The sequence below is a fragment of the Phyllopteryx taeniolatus genome, chromosome 2, assembly GCF_024500385.1.
Source record: "Phyllopteryx taeniolatus isolate TA_2022b chromosome 2, UOR_Ptae_1.2, whole genome shotgun sequence".
NCBI classification, from domain to species: Eukaryota; Metazoa; Chordata; class Actinopteri; order Syngnathiformes; family Syngnathidae; genus Phyllopteryx; species Phyllopteryx taeniolatus.
The window spans coordinates 37,341,932-37,369,490 of record NC_084503.1 but is presented as its reverse complement, the minus strand read 5'-3'; positions in this window follow the sequence as shown (position 1 = coordinate 37,369,490).

The window sequence follows — 27,559 nt, the reverse complement described above, 5'->3', positions numbered from 1 at the left end:
CTGGTCCTTTCGCACATTCTTGTTCTTTGGCAAATGGATAATATGGTGGTAGAGGGGGAGCATGCTCTTTACAAAGGTTGTAGGTTAGACACAAAGACAAACAAATGTACGCTGTAACAAGACTAAAAAGTACTCATAATAATGACTTGGTGGATTATTTGAGTAAGACCTATTTCAGCAAAAAAATGCTGCTCTTCTTTCTTGACTTTATTTTATTTATTTTCATTGTGAACTTAATGCAGTGATGCCTGGAGATACGATTTGAATTAATTCTGTGACCACGCTTGTAACTCAAAACAATAAGTTTTCCCCATTGAAATGAATGGAAAGGCCATGAATTTGTTCCAGCCTGTAGTAATAACACAATTAAATAGAATGGAAAGAAGCAAACAGCTTGTGCATCATGTTATATTGCGACTTCTGGTGTGGGCGACAAGGCGGCAGTCTAATACCGTCATGCAGACTAACAAAGAGTTTTTTTAAACTTGTAAGTGACTCAGTGAGGTGCAGTAATTAATATTAGTCTGTTGGTTTTGCAAAGGATAAAGAATATATGCCTGTGAGTATTGTTACATTGTCTGTCCACGTGTTACTGCGCCTTTTGTGTTAAAATATACATTCCTTAACAAATTATACTTTGCCACATGGATGATATTAGTTAGCCTGTCTAAGACATTTACCATGATCTGTTAGCATTAAGCTAGTTAACGTAAAAGCAAATAAATGTGGTTGTTTTATATACATGTGTAATTCTCTTTATGTTTATTTTGACAGTAAACTTTAACTGGGAGTGGCTTTAAACAGCTTGAACCCTCTTTTGTGACGATTTATTCACAATGGCATACTGCTGCTTGTTGTAAAGTGAGATGAGTTGACTTCACTGCCACCACATTTCACTCATGTCAAATTTGTATCAACAAATCAAAACAAAAATTTGTCAGAACGACGGCTCTTATCTCAAAAACCCATAAGTCAGGTCACTCGTATCCCAAGGCACCACTGTACTTTGCATAGGAACACATTATCATCTAGAGCAGTGGAAAAAATCTCACGGCACACTAACAAACTAACATTAAACAAAAAGTGGATACTTAATTACTGTATGTACTTCCTGCCATCTAATAAAAGAGCATTTATTTATTCTGTCTGTCACTAACTTCACTGGCATACACGAACAAAGATACACAGCACACCTGAAGAGCACTCACAGCACACTAATGTGCCCCGGCACACTGGTTGAGAATCGCTGATCTAGAGCTACGGACAAGTTGGTGGTAAGTTGAACAGACTCGCGAATGCGCCGGAAAAATCGAATCCCAAATCATCATTTCAAAAGAATTGAAGAATAACACACAACACTATGTACTTTATTCTGACAAGAGCTGCAATGCTGCGGAACCTCATTTAATTCCTGTTTACGTCCGCCGTCATTTTTACTTACTGCGGAACAAGGCGTCCGATGGCCATGCCCATAGAGCTGAATGGATGTTCATGGCAGAGTGCTACCGTAACTACCGCTACCGCAAGGTCCATTCAACACATTGTGGCAGATGATTGACGAGAGCAGCTAACTAGCTGGCTTGTAAGGAGGCAGATGTTCCCAGCCAGCAACCAGCGTGGATTTACGCATTTTACTGCACCAAGACTGGTGCAAAACAGACCACGGGCACGATACAGTGAGGGATTCTGGTTAAAGTAAGCCATTTTAAACTAAAAAGAAGTATTTTGGGAACAGTTTTTTTTCCAGAGGGAAAAGTGATTGCTAAAACATCTCAGCCAAAATGCGTCAGCATACTGTTATTCTGGTGTTGTCACAAAACCTGCGACCCCAAAAAAAAGCTGCAACCAAGATGAAACAAGGGGCTATGGATAGTTTTCAAATAATCAAATTAGATTTTTCATGTTGGACAATTACATTTCTTCATTTCGGAACAGTAAAACAAGATTTGATTATGAGTCACTAGTCATTCGTTACTGTCAATGGGAATAGCAAATGGGTATTTAGAAGGTGAGTCTGAGCACTATCATTATCATTTATTTCAAGTTCATTTAAATTATTAAAATAAAAAAATTGCTATCGTGGTGTTATTTCAGAAAGGTTCACGTCTCTACCGAAATAAACAGAGCATTATACAGCATTTTCCGCCATTAATTCAAAGACTAGCACATCTGCCTCACAGTTTTGAGGACCCGGGTTCAAATCCGGTCTCGCCTGTGGAGTTTGCATGTTCGCCCTGTGCCTGCATGGGTTTTCTCCGGGTTCTCCCACATCCAAAAAACATGCACAGTAGGTTAATTGAAGACTCTAAATTGCCTGTAGGTGTGAATGTGAGTGCAAATGGTTGTTTGTTTATATGCATGTGCCCTGCGATTGGCTGGCGACCACTTCAGGGTGTACCCAGCCTCTCGCCCAAAGTTAGCTGGGATAGGCTCCAGCATACCCGTGACCCTAGTGAGGATAAGCGGTTGGGAAAGTGGATGGGTGGAATTCAAAGACTGAAATGTCATTTCGGCTTTTCATTTTAACACAATCCGAGTAGTTGCCATGACTTTCCATCAAGAAATCTCTATTGCAATTTTCAAGATTAATTGCATTGAGTTTAGATACTCTGGCAACAAGTGTATCTGACAAAAAGTAGATGATCCATCCATCCATCCATTTTCTGAGCCGCTTCTCCTCACTAGGGTCACGGGCGTGCTGGAGCCTATCCCAGCAATCATTGGGCAGGAGGCGGGGTACATCCTGAACTGGTTGCCAGCCAATGGCAGAAAAAGTAGATGAGAGAACTTCTAATGAACTCTTTTAGACAATCTCGTCATTGTCACATTCCCCGGCTGACGCTGTTAAATGGACAGAAGAACCTGTGGGTAAAGCTTGTGGTCGTGCTAATGATACATGTTGGTTTCTCTGACGTCACAAGGCCACACGTTTAGAATTCCATCTGGTTCAGCTCTTACCGCGACTTCCTGGTGGTTTTTAGCTGGCTAGTTAACACTGTGAGGAGATCCAGAGGCTGCTGGCCCAGTCTACACTGGCCCCTGTTTGGACCTTTACGGAACCCTACAGGAGCACCTTGACTGTTCCAGCCCAAGGGTATGCAAAGGATTACAAATGTTGGATACAATCACCGGAGTCTCATTTAACTCTTGACTTTCCTATCATTACTTTCTTACCTTGCTTTAGTCTCCCCTATGAGAGTATACTAAACTCGTCACATTTGCCAACTGGGGACCACTTAAAATCTTCACTCTCTCTTTTTTTATTGCTTGTTTTTGAGCAACAGATACAGACAAAGCTGCAAGAGATGTGAGCTCATAAGAGAGCACTCTGAATTTAATACAGTTGAATAGAATTCAGTTGGTTTATCAAACAAATATTGTGGCAATATATAAAATATGTGTTGATGATTTATCGTGCAGAAATTTACAAGTCAACCAGCACTGTTAAAGAGAAGAAGCGTTCACATTTGTTTGTTGAATGACTGAACAGCTGGGACCAAAATGGATTTTGCATAATGGTCTGAGTGACTCTGGTTCCTTATAGATGTGACCTCTTTCAGAAAGGAGATGATACTGAGAGTGTGGTACTCTGACCTCAAAGACCTTTATGCCTTTCTCATCATGGGCTTTCTTGAAGGTCACAAAATGTAACCCAGAGGTAATTTGGGTTATTCTCTGGAGTTCTTTAAAATATGATGGATTATTTGTATTTAATGAGCTGGTTACAATTTCTGCATGTCTAACTAAAACAGCTTTGAAGATTGCGCAATAATGAAGAAACAGCTGACCCTCCGAAGTCAAATGCTTCTGAAATCGTACAGTTGGTCAAGACCAAAAATGCTCTGGAAAATTATCCCTTGAAAAGTCAACCCATCGCCACACATGAGAATTTAGCGTGGTAAGATTGAAAGACCCTGTAAAGTTAATTCAGAGATATATTTCTAAAAATATTTTCTGTTTGAAGATAATTGCTGAAAATGTGCAGACTACAACTAATAATAACAATAATTAATTTTATTTATAGGCGCCTTTCAAGCCACTGAAGGTCACCGTACAAACATAGTTAAAAGAAATCAAGCAATACAATAAAAATAACAGAATATAAAACATGATATGGGAAATGTTAACATGAATAGGCGACCGCAATAGGTGTTTTGAGTTGGAATTTAAAAAGCGTTAAAGAGTTTGTGTTTCAGAGGTCATGTGCTAGCAAGTTCCAAAGACAGCGGCCAGAGCGGCTGAAGGCACTGTCCGCCATGGTGGACACTTGGGCTGAAGGGACGGTGAGGTGGATGGAGGACAAAGACCTGAGAGAGCGGGAGGGGCACGGCAACATAAAAAAGGTATTCAAGATATGGTTGGGTGAAGTTATTGATAGCCTTGAAGATGGAGATCAGTATTTTATATTTGATGCGGTATTAAGACAGGTCCAGTGGAGTTGTTGCAGGGCTGAAGTGATGTAGTGAGTGGAGGAGGTCCTTGTGATAATACCGGCAGCTGAGTTCTGGAGAAGGTGTAGTTTTTGTAGTGATTAGGGCGGGAGACCAAACAGGAGCTGCAATAAGCCAGGTGGGAAGTGACAAGATGAGGCTATGAACAAGGACAGCAACAGTGTGGGGTTGCGGTATGGACGAAGGCGAGTGATGTTTCATATGTGAAAGTATTCAGACTGGGTGATGTTGTTCACGTGTGCTTGGAAGGAGAGTGTGCTGCCGAGGATGACACCCAGACTATTAACCTGAGGGGAAACAGAGGAATTTTCCAATGTAATGGAAAAACTGTAAATTTTGGCTAGCATGGAATTGGTACCTAAGAGTAGGATTTCAGTTTTATCACCGTTGAGTTGTAGAAAGTTGGATGAGAACCAGTGTTTAGGTTCAGAGAAGCATTCAGTAAGGGAGGATGGAGGAAGACTGGCGGCGTGTTTGGTGGAGTGCTGTAGCATTAAACTGTTTCACCATTTCAGTTTTCCTGATTTTTGGGGCATGGATAAATGCCGCCCAGTAACGCCCTTGGGCGTCCGGCATGAGTCCCCACTCCTCCACCATATAGAAACGTGACCGCTTTTGTTACCATCAGTGGTTATCCGGCGCAATTGCGAGTTACTGAGTTAATATAGGGATTAAGCATAACCAACTTCTACATTATACAAAAAAGGATGAAGTATTTCTTTATGATTTAGGGTATTAATGGATTCTTTTGGCAGGAGAACAGGATAAAGCACCTGTACAAATATTAAATGGTAATAAATATAAAATGTCTACAGTCTTTTCTTTTACGCAAGATGTCTTCAAGAACTACCAAAGATGACCATAGCCGATGTTTAGGCTTTGTTAGTGTTTCCATATATGATAAATGTCGGCCAACCTTTCTTTCTGATTTGGTCACATGACGTTCCGCATAAGGCCCATTTCTACCACTATAGCATTTAGTTAACTAGCTAGCGATGCCTAACCCCGAAAATGCATCTTCCCTGCATGTCACAGTTTACAGAACGGCTTGGTGTCGTTTAAAAATTTCCAAGTGGACGTGACGGCACGGATGAGCCCACTGCCCGTATGCTGGCCAAGAACAAGACCCAGAAGAATGTTAGCCCACGAGCTAGCTGGTGGCTAGCACCTCTCATTGCAGGGTGGACAGCCACCTGTGTGTCAATTTTAAAAGACATTTGTTTTCACTTTATCCATCCATCCATCCATTTTCTGAGCCGCTTCTCCTCACTAGGGTCGCGGGCGTGCTGGAGCCTATCCCAGCTGTCATCGGGCAGGAGGCGGGGTACACCCTGAACTGGTTGCCAGCCAATCGCAGGGCACATAGAAACTAACAACCATTCGCACTCACAGTCATGCCTACGGGCAATTTAGAGTCTCCAATTAATGCATGTTTTTGGGATGTGGGAGGAAACCGGAGTGCCCGGAGAAAACCCACGCAGGCACGGGGAGAACATGCAAACTCCACACAGGCGGGGGCGGGGATTGAACCCCGCACCTCAGAACTGTGAGGCTGACGCTCTAACCAGTCGGCCACCGTGCCGCCTGTTTTCACTTTAGATTAACTTAATTAAATCAAAAATATTAACTCCATAATTGTGCTGTTTTTAGTTTTTTTTGGTATATAACCACAGAACGATACCAGTGATAGCACCAAAAGTGTGATAATGACTATAGTTGTAAAAAAGCAGTACACAAATGTCAACAATGAGTTGCAATCATTAACTGTGAAAACTGTGTCTAAAGGCTCAACATTACATAAACACTTAAAGAGTCCTGACTCTTCTGTTTTAACCCCTGCGTATCCTCGCTCCAAGCTACCTGTGCCAATGAATGCCCTCTCTAAATACCCTCCCCTGGGGCCAAAGGGTGTCTTCTGATGTGCCCCTCTCTCTCTTGGCAAGGTTGTATTTCCTCATTAGGCCCTCTGGAGGCTGCCAGCGTCCCGCAGGACGTCAGAGTACATTAATTCTCATCAGGACATGGCTCCTCTCAGGTGTGAATGGCAGCCAGCAGCTGGCGACGAGGCACTCTCGATCCCACCTGAAACTCATATATCACCGAGTACATGTGCACACATAATGTACACACATAGGTATCTGAATATGCTAAATGAAATGCCAGACATGCAAGCAAATGTGCTGTTGAAAGTCTCACAGAGGAATGTACAGGCTGAAATCACCGGTATATGAACATCTCAATTTAGGAACTGACCGGCGATAATTACAAAAGCAGCCATATATCTTAAAGTCTTTAGGGGGACTGAATGCCGGCTTTATTTTCCATGTAAGTAAAGGTACGAGATGTTTTTGAAAAGTCCTCGTGATTTCCTCAAAGGTTCTCCACAAAATGCCTGAACCACCACAAGGAATCATCATCATCTCTTCCCTCTATTTGCCCTTTCATTGGACGACGTATCCTCATGTGTTTTACAAGGATATTTTCTCAAGTAATTACATAAAGCAATTTCTCTCATTGTGGCTGTTATGGCTCCCAGCAGAACTGTATACAAATTACTCATATTTGCTCCGTGGTTAAAACCGTGAGGTGTCCCGCCAGACATTTGGTTAACGGAGATCTGCCTATTAAAGCCATTTGTTAAGTCTTCACTCCTGGGCAAGAGACAGCACGGCAGGACACGAAGAGAGCGAGGTTAGCCTTCAAAATGAGTTGTTAATTACTTCAGTTTATTGCAGAAGGCTGCACGTTTGATTCTGACACAACAGTCAAAGCTCATAAAAGCCCAGACAGCGTTTCAACCTAATGGAAACTGCTTTTTTCTAATGGCAGAGTGCACATGTCAGAAGACATGATGGACTAAATCCAAAGGACTCGGCGGTCTGCTTAGGATTATTATTCCTTTATATTATTATTTGTTAACCAGTAATTATTTTGTCATCACAAGGTTACATTCTCCAAGGTCTATGATTGTTCGAAAAATTACAGTGGTTGTCTTTGCTGAACTCAGTGTCACTGGATGTTTTCTGCCATTCTATCACATCCAAACCATTTCCTCTGGTCTGTTAGCACCGCTGCTCCAGTAAGTGTCTCTAATTGGGTAATGGATGGGTAGGAACTGGCTTTTAAAGATTTTATCCCATCAAGGCCGAAGGACTTGGAAGTCAAACTGAAACTAAGACCCTAGTTTAATATCAATTATACAAACACATTTGTAGCTCAGACACAAAGAGAGGATTTTGATTCTGTATTAAATAGGCATATCAGTTTACCTTGCCTTCGCCCTCTAGCTGTCTGTGAAGATTTGTTTGTTTTTTCAGAGGGCTTGAGTAATTACAACAAACAATACAAGAGCTTCATTTCAGTTTAAAAAAACACATTTAATAACTACTTTGCGTTAAATATGAGACACTAGAAAAGCTTGTCTCAGTTTGAAAAATCGTTGGAAAGACTGGAAACATGGACACATGCCACTATAACAAATATACATTTAGGACATAAACACTGTATTACTGATACAATGACTGTTGTGCAAATGATGCAGAGAGCTGTCAAGCAATTCAAAGTGATGCTCTTTGAATAGAAGTATGTTGTCTATCTCGTCAAATGTTGAAAAAGGGGATGGTTCAGGTGGAGAACACACAGGAAATAGCGTAGAAGGTTGTCTCTTGAATTAAGCAAAGTCTTGGTAGACTGGCCCTGAGGATTATAAGCATCCAGTCACGCTGGCACCCAGTCAAAAACTCTGCAGCACCCACGAGTACTACCGGGTTCCCCTTTTTTTTACGTGACTCTTACGCTTAATAATTGCAGTGTCAGCAAAGTTTTTGGAGTTGACTAAGCTTCTTCTTCAAGTCTTAACCTCTTCTTTTGCTTTCTGGGGACCAAGTCTTTTGCCAGAGAACTTGTTACAGATTCAAGGCAATGTTTGTGTTGGCTTTGGGCCGACAACCTTTTTATTTTTCCTAACTGCTTCACAAAATGTTTGCTGCCTAGTAGCTTAATGCAATCGCCCTTATTAACCTGCTTCAAATAGTCATCCCTGCCTTTTTTTATCCCATCATTAAAAATCACATAATTTTTCATTCAAGACCTAAACTAGTTTTTTTTTAATTTTCTTAAAAGATTGTAAACTATAGTGAAGTCTGCTGAACCTAGACAACAATGGATTGCAAGGGTGAGCATTTGATGGTGATGGATGACCAGAAGATAATTTTCTCTTGAATGACGAGGGGCACAGTCAGGTCATTGTTTACAAATGAGGGGCCAACTGATGTTTTTGACATCTATGCTTGCAATGATTGAGCATTTTAATGATGACCTTACTTGAAAAGGGGAAAGGACACTTCTTGTCTCATCCGAATACGTAAAACTAACGTGCAAACATTCACTTAAAATACCCAAATATATCGAGACGGAAGCCTGCTTGAATAATTCCCCCAAAAATATAATTGGTAGGGGAAGACTATATTCAGCGGGGTCTTTTTCATGAGAATTTTCCTTTGCATTAAAAGCTTGGATGACACTTTAAAATAAGCATATTGACATGATTAGGGATGCAATAATAAGATGATGGTTCAAACATGACTCATCAAAGCAGTCTTATAATTACGTCAAACATAGTCATGCACCACCATAATGGATCATGTTGCGCAACATTATCGCACACATACAGACATATTCATTTACATTGTGTTAATTTTTTTAATAGTATACAAAAAGACAGGGAAGATCAGCATGAGCCAAAGACATTAAACATGAAATAATTTTTTCGTTAACCAAAATGCTTAATCCAATGCGAAGATGCAAGATCAGGAAGATCAGAGTGGGCCAATGACATAAGACTTTAAAATATTCTTTTGTTAACTAAAACACTTACTACAATACAAAGATGCCTTATGGCCCAATGTTCTGAAATAAATAATGGTATTCGAGCAGTGATTCTGTGATACTCGTACCACTAGTGATATGAACTCAAAAACTACCATAATAACATTCAAATATTACTATAAAGTCTAAATACTCTGAGAAAAACGTAGTAACACAAGTATAGTAATTATTAATAAAAAAACGTTTTATGAGAATAGGGAGACTGTATGCTTGTAATATTACTTTTTTTTTTTTTAAATAAACAATTGCAGTGTGATCCTAAACATCATGATACAGAACTCTACTAAACATAAGCAAATTCAAGAGTAAAAAAATAAATCACTTTCAGTTCGTTATTAGAGATAGATTAGTGGCATAGGATTGGTTTGATGAGTGAATCCTATGCAAAACTAAGCTATTGCGGTATCACTGAGTCCCCTGCCTGACTTTTTTGCTCAGCCCACATTTTAACCAGGCATCTTGGCCAGAGCGCAATTGATTTTGGCAGTAGATGGACTAAAGATTAATTGGATCGGAATGGAGGGACCTCACTGAGGGATTGAACATGCAGTAACCCTTGAGCTGGAGCCGCTTTTGCAAAGAAAGTACTTACTGTTTCTCTAACATACGGTGCAATGCAATTGAAGACGAGGGTTGACAATTTGTCTCGTACACAAGTGACCGCAAAACTGTGATCGGGGCACTGATGAGGGGATGTGGTGGCAATCTATCTACATAGATAACAAATAATAGAAAATAAAAGTTAAGATTTGCTGTGGCCGAAGAAGCACAGGTGGTGGATAATTAACTTGTGCTGTAATTTTGAACGTAAAATTAAAGTCAAATTATTCTGATGGTATCTCTGCCTTGTAACAAGGACAATAGTGCCTCAGTATTGTCATGGCAACACTGAACCATTTACCTTAATACTATTCCTGGACCAGCCTGGACACCTCATGTCATTAGGACTAGCATCTTTACTATCAATGTTTTGGCACATTACAATACGACAATGTTTATTTCCGGACATGAAGGAATTAAGCCAGTGAGTTTGTACACATGAGCAAAAAATAAACAATTATTCCTCACTTTAACTTGAGAGTCCAGTCACTGTATGCAGTTAATAGATAACTGTACAAACAGTGTACAGTTTACCTTCAAAAACTTTATGCGAACATCATCAGGGAGGTTCCTGTCATCTGTTTGCCAAGTGTGCAATGAGCGTGTGTTTACAGCGTTCCTACCAAGGGATACGGTCAAACGCTTGTCAGGAGACAACAGTCGATGTGCAGAATGTTTGATGTGAACTCAAGCATAGTGTGATAGGAAAACATCCCTGTTCACTGCTAATGCTCCCATTCAGTCTTGACAGTGCCGTCACTGGCTCTTTTGAGCGTTTGTCTTCGAGGGGCCTTCTTTGTAGTCCTTCATGCTCGCACATCAGAACAATAGGGGGAAGTAAATGGATGGACAAGCCCAAAGCTACTGAAGACATCAATCGTTTCAGTCAGTCTTATAGGTGGTGGTAATACACACACAACTCCATCCATGTCCATGTTGGATCTGGTTGGTGGTCACTGACCCACTTGTCCCCAAGCGGATTTTAACAGAATTTCTGGATCTGCACCTTGATCCAACAATTGCTCCACCTCATTAGGTATATTAGTATGATATACACTCACTGGCCATAATATTGGGTACACTTGCACCATATCACAAGATCAAATACAATATTTGAAAAACAAACAGTTCTACAAGATGAAATGGAAATATATTAAGTTAAATACAAATGAACTGTACTTAAAAAATATTGTACGGGATTAAATAAATAAAGTTGAATCCATTGTAAGATTATGCACACTTTGAACATTTAATTCAGTCTTTCACATACGACAAGAGGAAGCCTGTGTACCACTAGCGGTACTTTTGATTGTAGTGGTCACTTTGGGAATTACTGTTGTCAGGTGTAGGGCCAGAAAGCCAATTCGAGTGTAAAATAAAAAATAAAATAAAAACATTAGACTACTTGACCAGAGCAATCTGTACCCTGTGGTTAAATCTTATCAACTAACATCATCATCATACCCTACTTCTGCTATAAATCAGCCAGTATACTTCGTTACTAGCTATGGCACCATCACCAGGGAGACACATTTCATCAATTATTGCGAATGTTCTACATAATCTGTTGTCTATTACATGAGACATTAGCTTTCTTTTAGTTAGTTTGAGTCACATTAGATCGTATTAATAAATATTGTGTCCAATTTCTCTTTTGTATTATTTTAATTTGGGTTTCCTTTGTACTCACATTGACCTGCCCATCCCAATCATTCACCATAAAATTACATAATACAGCCTTCAATAATGTTAGGCTCCAGCCTACATGCTATCACTTACTGTACTTACTTTCCCTCCTCCATCCATCTTTCTCTCTAGTACTGTTACCATATTGTATCCTGACCCTTGAGTGGGTTTGCGGTTCTGTTTTCCCAGCTGCCTGGCTCATTTAGAAGAAAATCCCATCAGACATTTCTTAAAACACAGAATGAAACGAGGATTGAATTCTGCATAGTGCGAGTAAAAGGAAAAGGTGTACTGAATGTGTAATGATTGGAATCAGAAACAAAAGGTGCAAAATGGCCCCCCACCCTCGCACACACACACACACACACACACCTACAGTATTTATCCTTAAGCATGACTCCCTGTACCATACTCCTCTCATTTTCAAAATGAAGAATGTGCTGCCTCATGGAAAGGACCTGCTCTGCTAAAGTTCACCACAAACGTTGCCTTTTTGGTCTGTGGTGCACTTGAGCAGAGCAGAATTTTCAGGTTGTGCCCCAGATGGCACCTGCGGCTGTCTGGGATTAACTTTGTGAGGATTGGATTGAAGCGTCCCCTGCGCCAGCATCAGCGCCACAAGAACATTTCTGTTCATCCTCTGAGCCTTAGCTGTGTCAAAATTACCGGTAGGCACTTAAATGTTGTGCATGAAGATGGACATTTACTTTCATTTATAAGGACCCAAAACAGCTGGCTGTCTTTGTGTGCTCACAGAATCTCTAGAGGTTATTCTTCTTCCTAAATATGCATGGCTAATTAAGCAAGAGGCATCACTACATTTAAAATTCTGTTTAAAAAAAACAACAACAAAAAAAACATTACTTTTCTGCCCCAAGACACTAGAAATGTAGAATGGTTGTTGATAAATAATGCTGTCTGCATTTACACCCCAACTTCAGTGTGTTGTCTTGGTTATGTATTTGATATTATTTCCTTAGAGTCTCTTTAATAAAGTGCATGCATTTCTTTAAACCTTCTTTATGGCTGGGTATTAAAAGCACAGAGCTGTGTTCTAATCCAGCTGGGGTATTGCCCCAGACACTCAGTGTCTTTATAGAGCGGTGACATTAGCTTGTTTATTGGTTGCAGGGGCGTAAAGATGCTATTGTTTTAATTGCTTGCACATGCTCTTGGGATCCATGGAGATTGCGGAGACTGCAGATGCCAGCATATTGGAAATTGGGTAACAAAATAAAACCAAAGACAAAGACAAAATCTACATTAGCCATATTTGATTGGCCCTTTTGTGTTGAAAACGATTGTCGCTGTCACGCCGATCTAATTACCTCATTGTGGGGACTGCGAAGGCTGTGTGAAAGTGTGCACACCTCCGACACGGGAATGCCCCACTTCGGTGAGTTTCTGATGCACCAATTTATCGGGAAGACCGTGTGAAAGTGGCTTTTGATTCTCACGTCTAATAAGATGAAATGCACACTGATGCAACCCAACCACAAGCCAATATCCCTCAAAACCAATACTGTAGTGTACCATATAATGTGAAAAACAACCATTAAGTAGGTTTGGTACGACTGAAACGGAAGTGGATTGTTTTGTACCTGCTTTGAATGGGTTATCGTAAAGACCTCAATTCAATGAGAATAAAAAGATGAACAATTTACTAATGGCGGTGGTTAACATATTTTTGCATTTGTTCAGAATGTTACTGAAGTTACTGTAGAGTTACTAAATGGTTCATGATTTTGTTTTATGATGTTTTTCTGATATAGTACAGTTAAAGAAAATTCTGTACAGTGGTGCCTCGATTATACGAGTTTAGATTGTTCCAAACTTGTGTATTTCCTAAATAAAATGAATGAAAATGCCATTAATCCGTTCTGGCCTTCCTCCCCCAAAGAAGCAAGAAAAGTTTTTGCAATGTGGTTTTTAATGAGTAAAATAGCACCCTATTGTACTTTATTGAAACATACAATAATGACATAATTAAACAGAATGTAAAGAATTAAACAGTTTCTTCCATACACTGTAAGCTTCACTTCCATGGATATTGTACCGCTCTTCTGGTGTGCATGCCTTGACCACGAGGGGGCAGTATAATACAGACATAGACAGATACTTTTAAAACTGACTCAATAAGCTGCAGCTATAGTAGTAATTTTTCACAAAGGATGACGAATATATGCACGTGAGTATTGTTATATTGTCTGTCTACATGTGTTGGTCTGCTGTTTGTGTTCAAATATCCATGGCTTGGAACAAAAATGCTTTTTATTGTCCTGTCTATGTGGTTTTGCATTGGTTGCTAGCATTGAGCTAAAAGGGCTTCAATAAGACAAAGTTATGTGGTTGTTTTAAATACACAACCTGTATTTCTTTGTTTAGTTTGACTGCAAACTTCAACTGAAAGTGAAATAAACAGCCTGAAGCCTCTTATTGAAAAATTGCTATCTGCCAAACTGCTGAAGTTTGTTGTGAAATAGAAAGAGTTGAGCTTGCCACTGTACAGCACTTGTACCTCAACATTTTGCTCACAACTCATAGCAAAAAAATCAAACGACGATTCGTATTTTGAAAAACTTGTACGTCGGGTTACTGTCCAATATTTCCTGGCAAAAGTAGTTTCCAAATCGGAACACACACAAAAAAAAACATCTTACATTCTGATGCTGATTAAAAATACAGATTCAAATTTGGATAATAAATACAAATACAACATTGCATGCACATGTTGCAGTCTCACCCCTCTGCTCTCTTTGTCTATGGCATAATGGCACTTCACTTTTTTGTTGTTGTTGTTGTTACATATGCACATGCTGAACTTTTAACCAAGGTCCTCTAGTGTGACATCAGCCAGAAAAGGGAGCAGAGGGAGCTGTTGGCTTTAACAAGTTCCTGAGAGCTTTCGTTCTCAACTCGGATGCCGGTGGAGTAATTTCACTGCATTACTGAGGGACTGTTTAGTGCATTGCATGTGATTCAGCCTGGGCTTCATCTGTCATTGTACTCGTTCCTCAGCTCCCCACAATGCTCCCCTGCGTTTGCCCCTCTTATGACAAGAAGCAGGTAGCGCTTGTGCTCATCCTGCTCTTGAAGAATTCCTTGGCTTACGGGAATCCCAAATCATCTTCTCACCGAGGGGATGGATATTTAATGAAGTGGCAAGCAGGAGGGTTTGACAGAATTGTGTTGATTGTCCTACAGTAGAACTCCCCCGTTTCCCCATATTGGGTCTCCTAGTTTCTGACAGTGAGCAATTTGACGTGCATACACACCCAAATAAATTTCAATTGCAGAAAAGGGCATTTGTTTGGGACACATGATTGTAGTACTTCCCCGGAGCCGAACCTCGTCCCCCTCCTCAGCTGAGTCCAGAGCAAATGATCTGCCAGGCCAAACTAATACAGTCCTAATTGGTGATTAGGAGAGAGGGAAAGGTGAGGGAGTATGCACAAGCTGACTGCTATTAGCAGGACAGAGCAGCAACTGGAAAGACACTTGCAAAGTGTGCCAAGTCCATTGGCCCACTCAATTAACTCAAGCGCATATGTTTGAATGCAGTTTTATGTTGTCATAGTTGACTGTGACATGGACTGCGACAGGGTCATTTAATGTGTGAGTTAGGCTTCATTTAAATAAAAAAGAAAATATACACTGTACATATTGAAGGCAAACTAAAATCTCTGACTCTAAATAGCCACTTTAGCTATGAACTTTAACCACGGTGCTCGGTGTAAAGTGAAAATGTCTTCTAAAGTTGACACATTACAGAGAAGACTTTTTAACAACCCTGCCACAAAAATCAAGCCCTTCTCTCTGCTCTAAAAGCTGTGGGCGTGTCTGCTGAATGCGCTGATACCAAGCTGTCAACTCTCAATCAAATACCACTGCTATGTCCTAGAAAAATGTATGCGACATTGTCTAGCACCTTTCTTATACCTACACATAAAATATGTTTGAGCCACAAAAATATATGTGTGTGGATTATATTCTACCAGGTCGTCGCATGGGTTTTCTGCACAGCAACAACGAGACGCACGCTCTAAAGCGGCCACTGTCATGTCTGACTTTTTGTTTTTTACCCCTCACTCTTCCGCCTTCTCTCCGTGATGTCCGCAAATTCACGGCACACAACGAGGCATTCTAAAGATCAGATCTACAATATGACTACATACAGTGGTAAACATGACCCTGTCCCAGTTTTTTTGGAATGTGTTGCAGCCATAAAATTCTAAGTTAATGATTCTTTGCTAAAAACAATAAAGTTTATCAGTTTGAACATTAAATATCTTGTCTTTGTAGTGTATTCAATTAAATATAGGTTGAACGTGATTTGAAATAATTGTATTTTTTTTATGCTTAACACAGTGTACCAACTTCATTGGAATTGGGTTGTATGAAATAAATTCAGTTGTCCACCATATTCTAATTCATTGGTATGCACCTGTGTATGGGCAGTAAAGACAAGAGAGGAGTAGCATCCTGACCAAATAGCAACTACTATTGATGTAGCTGTTTTTTTGTTGTTGTTGATTTTTATGTGGCGGCACGGTAGATGACTGCTTAGCACATCTGCCTCACAGGTCTGAGTTCTGCGTGGGTTTTCTCCGGGCACTCCGGTTTCCTCCCACATCCCCAAAACATGCACAGTAAGTTGATTGAAGACTCTTAAATTGCCGGTAGGTGTGAATGTGAGTGCAAATGGTTGTTTGTTGATATGTGCCCTGCGATTAGCTGGTGACCAGTTACGGTCGTACCCGCCTCTCGCCCGAAGATAGCTGGGATAGACTCCATCACGCCCGCAACCCTTGTGAGGACAAACGGTACGGAAGATGAATGAATGAATGAATGTTTCTTATGTATGGATAGACGGGGCCCCCAGCTGATGGTGTGGGGATGGTGGCGTCTGTTGGGATTCGGGTGTCAGCGGCCACGGAGGATAAGAGCTGTGATGACTGCCAGTCTGCTTCCTGCTTCTAATCTGCCACATTAGCTGTGTATGTTTGCCTATTTATAGCAAGGCCAGGAGGTGAATTGACTGTCTCGGTTCACTTTTCATACCAACGGTAATTTTAGTCTACTTTATCTACACCTCACAGGCATCTCCTCTGTTAAATGTAACGTAGGATGCATGCTAGAGCTGTTTCATTTAGTTTGTGTGATTGATGGCTAGGTAGTTATAATTATTGTTTTTTGGGTTGTCCCTAGTTTGCCAAGTAAACAGCCCCAGTGGGCGTGGATGGCACATGAGCAAGGCCTATGAACTCAGCCTTTTAATACGTAGCCACACAATCATGACATGATCCGGAACTGGAATCAGAATAATTTATTTGTTGATCACTGTTCCTGCCTCTCCTTGTTTGTAGTTTTTTTTCTCAGTTTTTTTTAAATAAAAGTTACTAAGTTTTGTTATGAATGAAATCTGGTTTTACTTTTCATAACATTACTATCAGAAGATGGATTGGAATTTTCAAAAGGCACTTTAGAGAGTAAGATAAGTAGTTCGAGCACCACAAATTTTTGTTAAAGAAACAAAACAATAAACAATGACACTGCTTTCAAAGCAGTGACACCTAAAAAATACAAATTTAAAAAAGGTTCCCTGAGCGATACAATATGGAAAGCACATCACATGTAACATGTAACAGGTCAATACAACTGGACAAACTACTTTCTTCAAATTGCAAATAGTGAATAGGACGGCTGTTAATTAGCTAAATACTGGACTGACAAATAGGCTTACAAGTACCGTTTGCAGTTTGAAAACTTATTTTGTTCTATGTGTTAAAACTGTCTGTATGACCTGACAGTACAATATTATAAAATTGATCATTTGAAAAATCATCCCTTTCTGGCACCATTTTGTGCCTCTAATTTAATTGTAATTATTATTTTACAACCGGGCACGGTGCAACAAGAATAGTCAATCAGAGACTGTTAGGACAGAAGTCGTCACCGAGGAGTGTTGTCAATTATTGACGTACACACGCCGGAGCCTTGTGGGCACGCCGCAGGCTCGCACAGGCTTGTTTTTGTGGCTGGATTATGATATTTACCTTTGTTTAGCAACAAAAGTTAAAAATAAGCAAGTGGACAGCTCTGGGGAATAAACAAGGGTAAAGGGTGAGGGCTTCGAATGTGCACCACTAAAATAAGAGCTGGCAGTGGGCTCTCTTTAAGGCACAGGGGGAATGAGAATCACCACGTAGTTGCCCACTGACGTGGAATTATGAACGTTTCTGCGAGACGGGTAAGTTTATTTTTATTTTGAATTGATTGTACCTTCCAAATAATTTTTAAAAATCCAAGCGGTAACAGTTTGTGTTTGATAAGTTAACAACATAAATAAGCCATTCTACCAATATACAGCAACCATGGCTAACATCCGTCTGGAAAACTTACGTATTGGCGTGGCTTTGGTCAGAGACGTGAGGGAGGAGTGGAGTGAGGCTACATTCAGATCTTGCTAGCACTTTGAAAACTTTAAACTCTACCGTACGCTTAATGTGCGTAGAGTATTATGTGAGAGAAAGGACAGAGAGGAAGATTACACAGTGACTAGAGGCACTTTTGAGTGGAAGGTCCATGAATTTACTCAAAATCATGCTCCAGAGCAGTCCAGTCAACAATTTAAACATTTTGTACTTTAATCCTTTATTTTTCTGTGCATCTTTGTATCACTCTCATAAATGTGGTCTTTGAGTTGCGTTCCCACCTCCTTTATCTCCACTTCCTCTTCATGCCTTTTACTTCCTAGGTCAAGTCAGTCTGCGGTCACTGCTTGTTCTACGACTGCACGTTATATTATCTAATGTTTTTTTGTTTTTTTTTACACCTCTGTCTTGGAGCGACCCTTCTTGGTGCATCTGTGACAGATTAATCAGAAAACTTTGGAGCAACTTTGGGGGTGCTTAAATGGTCTACTTGAGGAGGTGTGGGACGTAGTTATAGGTCCCCACCCAGAGCCTTGAGGTGTAGCCAAGACACTTAAAGCCTGGGTGGAGACGCAAATGGACACACAGGTATGAGAGCATGTAGACAGCATGTGTGCGTATGTGCGTGTGTAAATGTGTTGTTGTGTGCGTGCGTGCCAGCAAAAGGCAGCAATCCCATTTGCTAATATTGACATGGGTGTCCCCGTTCAATCTTGTTACAAGGATTATTGTCTATTGAGATCCCATTTCATTAGGCTAAAACACACACCTCAGGGGTGCACACTGGAGCTCCACCGGGTGGGCCCCAGCCTTTTAGCCTCTTTGCCAGGCTGATGGGGGAGTCCTGTAAGTGGTTTTACTGAGGATCACTTCACTGTACTGTATGTTGCAGGGAATACATGCTATACACCTGATGTGTGGATATAGTTTAAGAAGTGTATGGAGACTCAATGTGCTAAATGAGCTGAAATAAAATGTTCTGAAATCCAACTCTGCCCTGGGATTCCCCCAAAATTTATTGTTTTACAATTTTCCCCAAATGTATAACGACAATATCCATGACCTCACTCCAGATTAGGTATTGATTCCTGATCTGAAAAGCTCATTACATAAACAGAAACTGCAACACACAAAAAAGGGCTAGTGAACCTTTGCATTAATCCTTTAATTTAATTCCCACTGCCAGTCACTGGAAGTTCTCTTTCTAATTAAATCACTGCTGTTTTGTTTGTGATGCGCATGCACGGGCCTAGGTCCTGTCCCAGTTAAAGTGCCATTGATCCCTATTAAAGCTCACCCCTGGCCGCTCTGTAGACTAACAAGGAGAATTAAATGTCTTCATGGTGAATATATTTACTGGTAGCCAGGCAGGACGGTGAGAACTAAAAGAGTTTAAGAAAAGGAAAATAAAATATGATTACAGTGTTTTAAAATGAATAAGCCCAATTTTTCCATCTTTGTCACACCATTCAACACAGCTTTAACCCCGACAGCACACAAATATGTACAGTAGTTAGTCATATGAAGAAGAATTACATTGAGGTTATGTCCTGCAATCTGGTCTTTGCAAAGAAAAGGAAACACTTGTTTGCTCAAAAGCAAATGAGTGGAAGTTTTGTTGTTGTTGAATTGATCACATTGTGATCCCTTTATGATTGATGTGTATAGGAAACATCTTAGGCAGTTTCCATTGCATCCCTCAAACCAGGGGTATCCAAACAATTTCCACCGAGGCCCGCATTTAGAAAAATCGAACGATGCAAGGGTCACTATAACATTTTTAAACTTAAATTTATGTATTAACCAAGCTAAAACCATTCCATCGAGCAATTCTATGTTTTGTTTTATTATACTGTTTTACTAGGTCACAGTTTTCTATTAGAGGTGATAAAGCAAATAGTTAAAGGATTTTTCTAGGGGGTGGCCCGCGGCCCTGTATCTCACTAGAATATTCAGCAGTACTCAGCAGCAGCCAAATACCCTATCCACATTCAAAACTCAAATGAAAACAATTTGTAGTAAGGTGACACATTTTAAAGCAGTTATTTAAGGATGATTAATGTGACATGTTTGCAAATTGAAACTTGACAACGACCAGAAAGTGGAGGAAACCATGTTTGCTTCTGAAACGGAATCAACTTTATTCACTGTTATGGGGAAGTTTTATAACTATTTTAGTCAAACTGCTCATGTGTATTTAGTATTTGAGGACACCGACATGGACCTCCTTATGGCGACTGAGGAACGCATGAGGCAGGTTCATGGCACGGCCCACCACAGCTCCAAGTGCAGAGGGCTCCCTCTGAGGAAACACTGAAAGATAAAACTAAACTAAAACTAAGATGAATCTAAAATGAAAATCAATGAAAACTAAAATTATTTAAAACACAACAGACCTAAAACTATAAAACAAAAAACAAACAAAAAAAAGATCTGCATAAAGTTAATAATAAAACAATGAAAATTAAAAGGACATTTCAAATAAGTAAATGAAATAATAATTATTAGGTAAAAGCTAAATCAAATGGTGAGTCTTCAGCCTGCTCATAAAAACATGAACATTCTCTGCAGCCCTGAGGTGCTCTGGCAGGCTGTTCCACAGACGGGGCCGTAAAACTGGAATGATGCCTCACCGTGAGTGTGTGTCTTGACTTTAGGAATGACTAAAAGGCCAGAGCCGCAGGGCACGCAAGGGTTCATAGGGTAAAAGCAACTCTGAAAGATAGGCTAGACTATTTAGGCACTTAGAAACCAGTAAAAGAACCTTAAAATGGATCTTGAAACAAACAGTGAGCCAGTGCAATGATTTTAAAATTGGTGTAATGTGCTCCTGCCTTCTGGTTTTCATCAGAACACATGATGCTGAATTGTATGATTACTGTATTGCAAACCTGAAATACTCTTTTTGGGAAGACCAGAAAGCAGGGCATTGGAATAATAGAATTGATAAAAGCATGTATTAGTGTCTCCTTGTTGGAGAATGGTATGGAGTATGGTCATGTTTTTTTAAGTGATTAAAACCTATTTTTGGTATATTCTTGATGTGTGGAGTAAAGGTGAGCTCAGTCTAATATAACGACCAGTTTTTTCACCTGTGAGGAAGTTGAAGGCAGTGCTTGCAATTTAGTTAAACATTTTTTCTCTCTGGGCCTCAGGACTGTTAACTAAAACTTCTTAGTCTTCAAACTTAAGAAAGGCCAGTATGTTTCTGTTTGTTTATATTTGATTCTCTAAGTCAGTGATTCTCAAAGTGTGGTATTAGTACCACTAGTGGTACACGGGATCCCTCTAGTGGTATGCAAAAGAATCACTGAATTAAATGTTCAACTTGTGCATAATGTTACAGTGGCTTGAACTTTTTTTTAATCCAGTACAGTACAATTTTAAGTACAGTTTAGTTGTATTTAACATTTAAGTACAATACATTTGCATTTATCTTATAGAACTGTTTGTTTTAAAACATTTATTCATGGTGGTACTTGGAGTGCCAAATGTTTTTGGGGGCGGTACTTGGTACCATTGCTTGCTCTAAGTGGTTGTCTTCTTTCGGCTAAATATTTGGCATGGTTGTTGATTTAACTGGGTTGAAACTTTTTACTTCTTGTGTTTTATCGTACAATACATAACTAACATTGTTTCCCCCCAAAATTAATTGAGTCATATATGGAACCCAGTATTCTCGAGTGATTTAAGCAGTGTAATGCATTGCATTTTGATCATACTCCATTTATCATTGTGAGTCTAAAGTGCTTTACAATATTGCTGATCATTCAGAGGCTCAGTCTGGTGTTAATACACTGATGGCAGCTCTCATGAAAGGTGCCAAGCAGCTCATCAGGAGCAATTAGGGATTCAGTGTCTTACTTGACAATTAATCAAATATGAAAATGATTCTGACGCTGTTGGCCTCATGAGATAAATCATTACTGTATATGCATTACATGTTTTGAATTTGAGAAAATATGTAAATGAACTTTTTATGGCAGTGTGAAATTTAGAATTACCATATTTATAAGAACTTGAGCGCTTTCCTTTGCATCAGTGGTTATTATTGTATCATTCCGAGCTACTTAGTTATAGTATTATTACTCGGATCATTACTAGCACTGCAGCGTGCAGTTAGCTAGGTAGCTATGCCTAAACCACAAAAATGCATCTTTCCTCGATGCCAGAATTTACAGAACATTTATTTAAATTCCTAAGCAAGGAGGTTATGCCCCGGACGAGCCTGCCAGCCGAGAGGAGCCCTGGAAGCCTTTCAGCTCTCGAGCTAGCTGGTGGCTGTAGTGCCTTGTGGGATTTAATGTATACTGTACCTAAGTGTAAGCATAAGAAAGTTACTCGACAAAGTAGCATCTATTTTTCAGTGGGAGTATGGATTTACGCCCTCAGTGGCTGCTTTTTGTGCCAATTTCCAAAAATGTATCCGGAGACCAGGTGCCTCAGTGACCACATCTCCTCTGATATTCTCATTTGTTTTATGGCTAATTTGAAAATCAGTTTGAGTATCTGGCCCAAGTGTAAAAGTAAAGTGTAAAGAAATTGTAATCACCAAATTTCCGCTCAACGGCATGTTCATCATCCCACGAGCTCCACCTGGCATCAGGCGGCAGCAGCAGTTGGCTGATGGAGAAGGAGAAGGAAGGCATCCTTAATGGAGGCAAATAGTGGAAACATGTTTCATCAGAAGTGATTACTGGCAATTAAGCTGTTTTCACAGCTGGCTGCCTTGCTTTAATATGCATGCTCACATACGAAGTGCTGGCAGAAACAATGAGACAAAAGAGCCACAGAACACTGATTATATTGACTGATATTACTAAGAGACTAACAAAACAATTATTGGAACGCTGCGAGACAAGAATTTACAATAATATTATTGTAATCATCATACAAACACCTTTACATTGTCAAAAAATGTCAAACAGGCCAATATGTACCAATTCTGACTGCAATTAAATTGTATGACAGTATATTATGTTTGTTTGAAGTTTGAATGTTGTCTGTTGATTGGTCAAGAATGAATTGTAACTTCCGTGCAATTCTCTGAAGAGAATGGAATGAACTTGAATGCCGAGATGATGCCAAGACTGGTAAAAATTAAAATTTACACGATCAGGGGCCGGTCACCGATCAGCGAGTTTCAAAAAACGATAACCGATACGATCACAAGATGGAGCAATGTGTCTATTTAAATGACTTGTTAATTTACTGTATATACTTGTGTACTGTATACTGAGTATCTTGAAGTATTCATTCTCTAGTCCAGTGATTCCCAACCAGTGTGCCGTGACACATTAGTGTGCCATGAGCAATCTTCAGGGGTGGCGTGGGAAATTATAAAATTTTGCTTAACTGCTTAAAAAATTATTCATTTACAAGAAATAATGTATCTTTCTTCCTCTATTTATGCCGGTGAGGCATAGTGACAGACAGAACAAATAAATGCTCTTCTATTAGATGGCAGGAAGTACATGCAGTAATTACTCTGTATCTACTTTTTGTGACATTTTTGTTTGTTGGTGTGCTGAGAGATTTTCCAAACGTAAAATAATTGCCTTTGCTCAATAAAAGTTGGAAATCACTGCTCGAATCAGGTCATGTATTCTAATCACTCAGATCAAACCAACATTATAACATGACAGAAATAATGGGAGCTAACGTACTGTAGTTGAATTACTTTATTGTAATTAAATTACTTCATACACCGAAACTTTAGACCATGATTCAACATCATGCCGGGATGTTTACGCACAACCGTTAGTGCTAGCACAAGCTTGCTAGGCTGCATAATGTTTTGTTGCTTGCTTGCGAGCGGTATCGTATTAAAAGTACAAGAACATACCTCAAGCAAGCCTTAAATGAATGTAATCTCCCAAGCACCAGTGACCACCAGCACACGTTTTTCCCCATTTTGTTCTTATGTCGCGATGTCGTCGCCATGGTAATGAGTGTATCCGGCCACGTTTATGAGTTGACAAGATAAAGCCCAGTGATCGTAAAAGTGGTGGTATCGGAATACAAGATTTTATTGCAGTCGTCTGAAAGACCAAATTTGTCTTATAGTCTGATCCACGTATCACATGCTGTCTGTCTCAGACGTGTTGTCTGTCCCACACCGCAATGTTTTTTTAAAAATAACTTTATTGTTTGTCAGATATTTACAGTACTACGTCAAAAGACATGCGACAAGACTAAAAATAAACTAGCTTTTGAATTCAAATACACTGTACACGATGGCGACGCGGAGTAAATGTCTTTTGCAGAGCGAATTATGACATTAAAGCCGATCAGCATAAAATGCTAATTATCAGATTATACCGATCAGGCCGATCAGATCGAGTACAAGTCTAGTAAAAACCATGTAATTATACAACATGATTTTCTGTCTTGCAGAAAAATCATGTTGTATAATTACATGGTTTTCTGTCTTTATTCCTGTGTCTGTATGTGTGATTATCTATCCACACCCTCTCCAAACCCAGAAACCAGATCAAAAGTAAAAGAATATCATCACCGGCAGCCCTGAGTTAGTGAGAAGACCCACAACTAGTTTAATTAGTGTACTTTCCATCCCATTACCAACTCCCAGATTGGCATAAATAACCTTCAGGAATCTCCCTGTGAGTTTCCCATAAAATGTATATGTGCATGATGAATGTATTAAAATTGGGGGGAGTAGGTTGGGATGGGTAGTGCAACACAGCGGTCCATGGCACAACTCTGCACCGCAACCTACCCTGCTACATCACCGACTACAACTAACTCCACCATCCAAGCCTAAAGTGAAACCTGTTGTGTTCTTGTGTAAGCCTGTAAAATGTGTGTGTGCTAAGTTGGTGAAGTGCATTAAGAGGACAATGCCCGTAGAGCCTGGCCACCCAGTGAGGTACACAGGAACCTCATGGGCGACAAACATTTTAGAAACATAGTTGATGTATTTTGCCAGAACAGGTTTTTTCCTAATGCTACTGTGTATTAAAAAAAAATAATAATTATTATTTTTTTTTCTCTCCTTTCCTTCATTCACATTTACCATACTACCATGGTTCAGTGGATTTCAACTCTGGAAAAAGTGAGCCACAGTGGAACCTGTAATGTTGAATGCTCATAACCCTTACATAAAATTTGACCTGTTTTGACATTTGACAGCAATAAAAATACCTGAATGCAAATCTTTCACAATTAAATTGTATTACTTTTCCTAAGAAAATGGCCCAAAACGTTAAACAATGCAAATATTTTAAAATGTCATCTTTTTGTACAGGTGTTACAAAGTTTGTGTGGTCAAACGTGATCCGTGTCTACTCAAATGAATTTTATATTTACCTGTGTGTGGTAATGGTGGCAATATTGAAACTGGGAGAAAGTCCTCAAAGTGTGTATTTCTTATAGGACAGTTGTAACAGTCTTCAAGAGGAAGCTTGAAACAGTCCTAAAAACTGCCTGTGTTCCTCCAACATTTTCACAGGTTCCCGCTGAAACGTGCTAAAGTCAAGCATTACCTCAACATTTCTCTGCAAAGTCCTCACTTCTGTTTTGTGGCTTTTTTTGTGACAAGACAAAAAGGATGCGAGAATTGAACCAGATTATTTAGTATACTGGAAATTCCACACTACGTATCAGACGTCAACATCTCAGTATATGTTGTGGCAATATTTACATTTTTACAGTTTTCCAACGTATTATGTTTCTTAGCCGAAACAGGTATCAGTTCGCAAATACTGGATATTTTCAGCAAAACATGAGATTTCCAATGAAGCAGCAGCGTTGTAGCAATGATACCTTGGCATCACCTAAAAGACCTTAAAGTGTCTAACCAGATTACTCGGATGTCATCTCTATGCTACTCACGGAGCTAGAGGACATACAGTATTTGAATGGTTTGTCTGAAGTTGTCATGGGTGTGTGTTCCGGTTTTTGTCTTCCCCCTGTTTCACACACACCTGCTCCTGAGAGCATCTTCACCACCTGTGCCTCGTTCACCCTAATCACCCCTTGCATTTAACCTCATGTCTCATTCTTTCTCGTCGCCAGTTCGTTGTACCTTGTCGTCGCGTTCCAGCATTCCTTGTTTCCATGTCAAAGACTCACAGTAAGACTAGACCCTGTTCCAATTATCGACCTCGCCTTTTTGCCTCATGTTTTTGGATACTGTTGCCTTTTTTTGGATTGCCTGCCTGTGTACCGACCTCTGCCCGCATATTAAACCTCTCTTTTTTGAAACTGTCCATTTGTTTTGGAGTCGTGCATTTTTGGGTCCTATCCTTTGTTCCGTTCAGGAGAGAAGTAGTGTGACGGTTCTCAATTAATTTCTTTCTGCCTGCGTCTGTGGCCAGTCTTGTCTTTTTCCAACAGATGCCTGATTGTGTGTCGCGCTTCCCTGTGTGGCCTCGAGCCTCTCATCAGCATCAAAGCACACCCGGGCATCCGGGAAGTCCACTGTTGTTTGCGCACTGATGTTTTTCTTTCATACAAAAGCACTTAGTAGCTCCTAATCCTTCAGTACGTGAGGGAGAAAATACCCACAATCCCTCACGCTGACACTGCTTTGTGGTTCTGTTCCTGTGGCCAGTAGAGAGAATCAGAGGGCATCTGGTTTCAGGTCATAGATGGAGATTTAATAATCTGTCATATCACCACCAGTGTAACATACAGCGGCTTTTTTGCAGTTTTTTTTTTTTACTCTTCATGGGGACTCGCTGGCACTTTACATTTGCTTCCTTTTTTAGTTAGAAAGTAAAATCAATTCTCCGAGCTTACTTGAGCACAACTAGCCACATTGCTAGCGTCACCCCTGGCCATCATAGCAACTGTAACCATAATCACGCAAACACACCCCGTAACAGAGGGGGGCTGCGTCAAATCAGTTTGTGACCTCTCTACCAGTTAGAAAAATTACAGTTAGTTAGTCAGTCAGTTAATGTATATGTATATGATGTGCGAGTGCTCTCACCACCTATTACCATCTGTCCTTCCAGGCTGTGTTTTCCTCTCTCTGCACGTGCATATTCAGACACCTGATTAATCGCTTTAGGGGGGTAGAGATTCCAAATGACAGAAAGCCTGTCATCTCTTTACAGGCTGTGTGTTTTTTTTTTTTACCCCCTATTTATTGTGGATGGTTTTATTCAGAAATGGCCAGCCAGGCGTGAGTTCTTCCAAATACTTAAACACAGCAGGGAGAGAAGCTGTCCCCTGCTCCGGGATTTCTCCTCCCTTCAACAACACAGTCTTATTTTCCTCTCTAAGATCAAACGCACTTTAGCTTTGGATGTGTTTTAATCAAAGAGAGAGCTCTGATTGAAATCCAAAAGGGGGATGGGCTCATGTTATTGCTCAGTGCAGGTATGCTGTATATCATCATGGATGCACTGCACAGCTTCCCTCTTAAGGCTTTAAAGTGCCATTGAAAGATATCTACAATTTTCCTCATGGCATTTGAAAATTAAGTGTAGGCAAATTATTCATGAATATGAAAAAAGCAGGCCTCCTCTTGCT